Consider the following 6,517-nt stretch of genomic DNA (forward strand, 5'->3'; position numbering starts at 1 on the left):
TGCAGTCACTGATCTGGCCGAGAAGCTGGACCCTGTCTGGAGAAGCAGAGCAAGAGGGGAAAACCCGACCCTTTGGCCACCCCGGTTGTCTGGGCGCGCACGACCCTTTGGTGAAAAGGTGTTAAACCCAGCTTGGCTCGGCGGCGCCCTTGGCAGAGAGCCTCCGGTGCTCCTCGGCCGCCGCCTCTTCTTCCCCCTCTGGCCAGCCGCCAAGGGCTTGGAGATGCCACCTCTGCGAAGTGCAACTCCCCGCCTTTGCCCGAGGTGGCCTCTCGAGGGGAGCGACCCACATCCGAGGACGCAGCCGCGCTCTGCCTGCCTCTTCCCATCCCTTTCGCCCGCTGCCTGACTGCTGGTTTGCGCCTTCCAACAGGACAAGCTCTCTCTCCCACCAAACTTTCTTCAAGACTGTTGCTCGCTTTGCCCCCCCCCCAACTCCGGACTCCCCTCCATCCAGCCTCCCTCCTCCTTCTCCTCCCCCAAGTCCCATTCGCTTGTCGCTCCCCCCTCCCTCCCGTTTCAACCAGGGGGGGCGCTTGCGCACTGCTGCGCTCTCTCACATCCCTTTGCCCCGTAGAGCTTTCCTGAGATTGTCGTCGGGTAAGTAATGTATTAAATAGCCCAGATCACACACACTCCTCAAGTCTAGCTTTCCGTCCACAATAAACACTCCTAGCCTCCTTTGTGAACCCAAACAAACCTGTCTATTGCCTAATTAGCCGTGAAAGGTAAGCGATTGGGTTTTGCGAGTCCCATTACTACCAGCATTGCGCTCGCTTGCTTGCTTGCTTTCCCCCCCCCCCTCACTTCTCTTTCTCTTCCTCCCTTTCCTTTCTCTCCGAGGGGGTCCTCCAGTCTCAGGTGTGTGTGTGGTCCTGATTCTGGAAAGAGACAAAGTTGCCCGAGGGATGGAGGGGGGTGGTGCAGCTGGGTTGGTAACTCGGCACAAGGGAGGAGGGAGAAAGGAAAGAAAGAAAGCCACTCTCGCTTCCTTGCTGCTCTTGCGCTGACTCCAATTAGGCGAGGGGGCAGATTGATCAGGCAGGGCAGCGCGCCTGATGTTGCTGTCAATTTCACTTGATCCGCAATTGGCTCCATGCATCAAAGGGGTCTGAGGACAAGAGGCGTCCTAAGCCACTGCTTGACAGAAGCGCCTCTTGCCACTCAGCCAGCGGTTTTGTCCTTTTACGCACCGTGTGGGGTGTTCCTCGGTGTAACTTCGGGTGGATTACTTGCGGGCTTGTGTATATCTGTGTGTGCCTCCGCGCGCGCCCGCGCCCCTGTTTGTTGGAAGGTTGTCAGAAAGTTCTGTTTTGTGTGGTCGTTTCGGTACCCCTGTTGGGATCCGAAGAGGAATGTTGGCGCTGCTCGTGTTGTTTCGGGGGAGTTGGGAAGGTGATTTGGCTTGAAAGGTGTAACTTTGTTTTCCATCCAAATTACAGCGCCAGAGTGAAGCACTTTTAAGGGTCTGGCAACGCCAAAGGTGCTTGAACTGAAAAAACACGGTGGAAGCAATTAAAACTCCTCCTTTCGGATTAACAACCAAAAATTGATCGATCTGTCAGGAATACTGTTGATTTATGAAAGGTGCTTATTTCCTTGGTATGGAGAATTTTATGTTCTCTAGGTGAAACTGAGTTCACCCAGCTCCACAGTAGATTGATGTTTTAATAAAAATAAATAAAGAGAAAAAGCTCGCCTGGCCTTTGGGGACATCAACTCTCAAATCGCAGTTAGACTAACAAATCAAATTGTATTATTTTTACATTTCATACCTTTTAATCTAATGTCTAAAAATGGCAACGATTTTCTTGTGCGGAGAGTGTTGAAGTTGTTTTGTGCGCCTTTCTTTTCTTTTTCTTTAATACTGCGCTCTTAAAAGTTCAAATAACAAAGCAATCAATGTTTCATAAGCAAAATGGCACGGAGAAATAGCTGGGTAATTTTGATAAGTGACTTAAACAGCAATCAAGATCTAAAGAAGGATCTAATATGAGCAAACGCCAGGGATTTGCCATGGAAACGCAAAGTGTCCTCTAGGTGGCAGACTGCACCCGCTATTCAACCTTTACAAACTCTTCTTTTTTAAAAAATTCTCTCCCCCTTTTCTCCTCTCCCCCCCCCTTAAAGCCAATGGGAAATTTGGGTTGCGAGGAAGGGAGTGTGGTGTGTGTGTGGAAGAGGGGATGAATCGCAGCACTTGTTGTTTACCCAACACAATCTAGGATTATTTCTCAGACCTAAATAAGCTTTGAAACACAACAAGCCGCAATTTTCAGGGTGAAGAGCGGAGTTAAAATTAACCCTTCGGCTAACCGCTGAAGTGTGTACTTGTGCGTTTCAAAGGAGGGTGGGGTGGGGGGGATTCCAAGTGTCCCACTTGAAAGGGAGAGAGGAGATTGATCAAGCATATGCAAATCAAGAGCCACGCTAAACGCGCGCAAGAGAAACCTTGACCCTAACAGTTATAAGGAAGGAAAGTTTAAATATCTACTATAAATCACTTTTTTGGGGGGGAGGGGAGGGGGCGGTGTGGGACACTTCATCCTTTCATCCACCAAGGCAGCTTGCACAGCGCTGGCGCAGCTGAAAGCAGCACAAATGCGCGCGGAAGGCCAGTACTTCTCCCCCACCCTCGTCCTCCTCCTCCCCTCCCCTTTGCAATGTAAATTTCAGCGGGACAAATTGCTTATTAATAGTCTAGAAGAGGAGCCCGTTTCTTTCTTTCTTCTTTTCTTTCTCTGTTTTTATTTCTGCATGGCCCCTAGCTATGCTCTGGGCAGCCCAACCGCCCAGCAGTTCTCTCCTCATTTCAATATACTAAAGAAAATGCAAATCACCCGCGTGCGACACACACACTCGCACGTCATGCCCTTCCCTCTTCCTCCTCTTTTTTTTTTTTTAATGCCAAAGTTAAATTAGCAACAACTTTAAGTGACTTTATTAACATGGCACAATGTACGAAGCGGGGGCGGCGGGAGGGAAATAAGCAAGTGTTCTTGCTTACAAACCGTGCTCTTTTTAAGAGTAACAGCATTCCGTGTTTATTATTGTTATCCCGATTCAATAGATCGAAACTCCCAGTGCAACAAACAAATGACATCTCGCCCAGCTAAACTGTCCAGGAGCCATCAAAAAGCCTCTCTTAATAGGCTGGTCCGGGGAAGTCTGTCATGTAACTTTGCTCGGTGGTGGACCAGCTTTTAAGGCTTTAATTATTGAAAAGGATGCGCAATCGTGGGCTATGGAGAGAGAGAGAGAGAGAGAGAGAGAGAGAGAGAGAGAGAGAGAGAGAGAGAGAGAGAGAAGCCCCGAGAGAATGGAGGGTCCTTGTTTCTCCACTGCTTTGCAAGATTGCGGGGTGGGGTGGGGGACACGTTAGAGAGCCTCCTTGGCCCAGGGAGTAGCTGAGCGTGGCCAGGTCTCTCAGCGCAGTTGAACTGCTGCTGGAGGATCCTCTATCCAAATGCTCCACTTCCTTTACGCTCGACAGGGAAAAGGAAGTCGCCGAAAAATTGTGCCAGGCGGCTCTGGAGCATTATATCCTCTCTGCAATCTTGGAAATATCTGGGAACTGGAGGTGTCGCACCCTCCCCGCTCCCAAATTAGGCGAAATCGCCTTCAAGAGCGCACCGTGTTTTTGAAGGAAATGTGCCCCGAGTCCCACCCAGCTCTGGTCCTCGGCAGGACAAGGGTGCGCGCGCGCGCGTGCACCGGTTCCCCAAGCACATTAGGTTAGACTCAGGAAAGAGCAGGAAAGAGTTAAACTCTCTATTATTCAGGCGAGGTCTTGTTAGGCTGTAATCTGCATTTTCTAACTACTGCGTAATAAAAAAAGTGAGAAGTTTGGAGACACCTTTCTTGATTATACCTTTGGCGATACTTTAGGTTTTACATTTAATTTGCATTTTGTTCTTAGTGAATATTGAAGTCTTGAGTGGAGGATTGAATTTTATTAGGACATCTGGACTGACAATATCAAATCAGACACCAGCGTCCCAAAGCATGCTAAAATTTCAGAGTTAATTAGAACGAAGTGTGTTTAATTAAAGCCAATTATAATATCTGAAATGATCGGATCGATCCTTGTTTGTTCAGTCGGAGTCGGTGGAGATTTTGATGGTAGGATAATGAAGACGGGTCGGCTCGCAAACTTCTTTGCAGGGAAGGGAGGTGGCGTTTTGTTTGTTTTTTCTTTTGTTTGTTTACGAATAAACACAGGCCCGGCGGCGCAGGGAAAGGGAGAGGACAACAAAGGGCCATTTAAATAAATGCCGACGAACTCTCTGGCTTTGCTTTTCCTGGAACCGCTGGAGGTCTTTAGGAAACGATGCGCTTTCTCGACCCCTAAAAAGCTGCGAAACTTCCTCCCTTGCCCGATCCTGCCTGCTTCCAGGAACAATCCCCCACGCCGCCGCCGCCAGCCCTCTCTCCCCTCCCTATATTGGATTGCTCTTTTTTTCCCCTTTCCCCTACAGCCTTCATTCATTCATTCATCGCAAAGAGGAAGTCTTCCGGGCAAACAACGTTCTTCCAATTTGACGTGCGTTTTCTCCCTCTCCCTCCGTGAGGTTTGCTTAGTTTAAATCAATGCTTCTGGTCTCTATTCTCCGCTCCGTTCTCCAATCCTTCCCAGACACGGAAGCGTCCTGTCCTGTCCCTCTAAACTAAAGGAAGACTCTTCCAAGCCCCAAATGTGACGGACGTTCCCCCGGTTTCTTCTTCCAGCTGAACGCGCTTCCCGTGGTTACTTTCCACACTGACTATTACCTTCGCTCCGGAATCCCTGTTTTCCCCTCCCCTCTCACTCTCCCCGGTTGCCAGAGCTGCCCTCCTGCTCCGAGAGCCTCTTTACTCTCAAGTAGCGGCACCCTCCCGCCTTTCCCCCGTTTTTTGTCTACTTGGGAAGGTTGTTCCAGGCTAACCATCTCGGTGCCATTTCACCCGCGTTTAGTTTCCCAAGGCGGATGCCCTGCTTGCAGATGCCAAACTAAGGACCGCTGCTAGGAGGGAGTTCGTTGGGAGAAGGTGGGAAGAGAAAACTCTCGCTTCCTCTTAAATCTGAAACGTCGCGTTTATACTCAGCGGATCCGAGAGGCCTAAGAAACTTCGGAGCAGCCTCCCAAGCGGAGAAAGCTGTTTCTCACCACTGCCACTCAAAAGAGGGGCAAATGGAGCCCAATAAGACCGTGGAATGTAGAAAGGGAGGGAGAGAGGCAGAGAGCGAGAGAGATGCTACTTTTTGTCCCCTCGACTGACGATCTCAATCTTATTTGCGCTGAAAATCTCGTCTCCCCACCCAAGGAGGCGCTGTTCGTCAAACTTCACCGCCGGGCGGCGAAGAGACGCTAGAATTTCTTTACTTAGAGAATTATATCTCTTTATTCAGGGAGATTTTGGTCTATGTGTGTTTCGTGAAACTCGCCTAATAATAGAGTTAAAAGGTCTTTTCTCAGCGCGCCCGCCCCGCACCATCCCCAGTCCTTGCAATCTAACCAAAAGGAGGTAGGCGGGGATGAGAAAGGAAATCATCAAAGCAGCTCGTTCACAGAAAGAGAGAGAGAGAGAGAGGAAAAAAACCTTGTTGCTACAAAACTTACGTTTTGCTCCAGTTAACCAGCGCGTTATTGTCCGCCTCACCTCCTTAAGACACTACGAAGAAAAAGCTTAAACGTGGTTTCGTCTCCCCACGCCGGTTTGAGCAGAGCTAGTTAAGATTTCCCCCCCCCAACTTGCTGTGTGTTTGTTTGGTATACATAGCACCCGCCTTGCGCTTGGCAGGTGTGAATGCTAACCTGAATGAAGCCAATCGAAGCTCAATACCATATTTTGCCTGGTTTTGTATGGGTGGGCTAGGAAGGCGAAGAGGGGCATTCCCAAGACCGTGCTGACGTTCACACGTGCCTGTCCGGAGTCTCGCTCCGGAGCCAGAAGCGAACTCTGCACCAGAGCCTGGCAGGTGGCTTTGCACAGGCGTGTGTGTGTGTGTGTGTGTGTGAGAGAGAGAGAGAGAGAGAGAGAGAGAGAGATTTTCAATTCCTACACTGCCACTCGCCGCTGTAACTTTGCCCTTTTGGGCTGGCGTGCCTGGAATCTGTTTGGAGAAGGAAACGGTGGTGGATTGGATTCGGGAGGGAATCAAAGTCCAGGCAAGGAGGGCGGTCCAATTCCTTCCAGGTCCAGGTCCCTGGGCTCGCCTGCCTCTCAGCTGGACGGTCACCGGAAAGAGGGGCCGCCGCCAACCTCTGATCTGCCGCTGCTGCTGCTGCAGTAGCAAAAAGAGGACAGGGCGGCTTGGAGCCAGAGCTGGATGCTGTGGAATTAGGTCCCCTGGCCCAAATCCCTCTGCACTGACCCCAAAGTGCCGGCCTTGGCAGGGGAAGGATCTTTCAAGGAGTCTCCAGAGCAAGCTTCTCTCTAAACAAAAAACAAAAAAAAGCCCAAAACAAAAAAACCCACCACCAATGCCCAGTTAGTTATGCTGGCGGAAGCCTTCGGCACATCCCAGGCGCGCGCC

At 50.4% G+C, this 6,517-nt stretch overlaps 1 long non-coding RNA gene across 1 annotated transcript in view; it reads right to left on the reverse strand.

Moving 5' to 3' along the window:
- LOC128414112 (uncharacterized) overlaps positions 1-5,958 on the reverse strand; it is a 31,833-nt gene extending 25,875 nt beyond the window's left edge. Inside the window, exon 1 of the long non-coding RNA XR_008330584.1 lies at positions 5,601-5,958. This is a non-coding gene — a long non-coding RNA (uncharacterized LOC128414112). The remainder of the gene's footprint in view (positions 1-5,600) is intronic.
- Between the last annotated feature and the right edge of the window lie 559 nt (positions 5,959-6,517).

The sequence above is a fragment of the Podarcis raffonei genome, chromosome 5 (assembly GCF_027172205.1).
Source record: "Podarcis raffonei isolate rPodRaf1 chromosome 5, rPodRaf1.pri, whole genome shotgun sequence".
Classification (NCBI taxonomy): domain Eukaryota; kingdom Metazoa; phylum Chordata; class Lepidosauria; order Squamata; family Lacertidae; genus Podarcis; species Podarcis raffonei.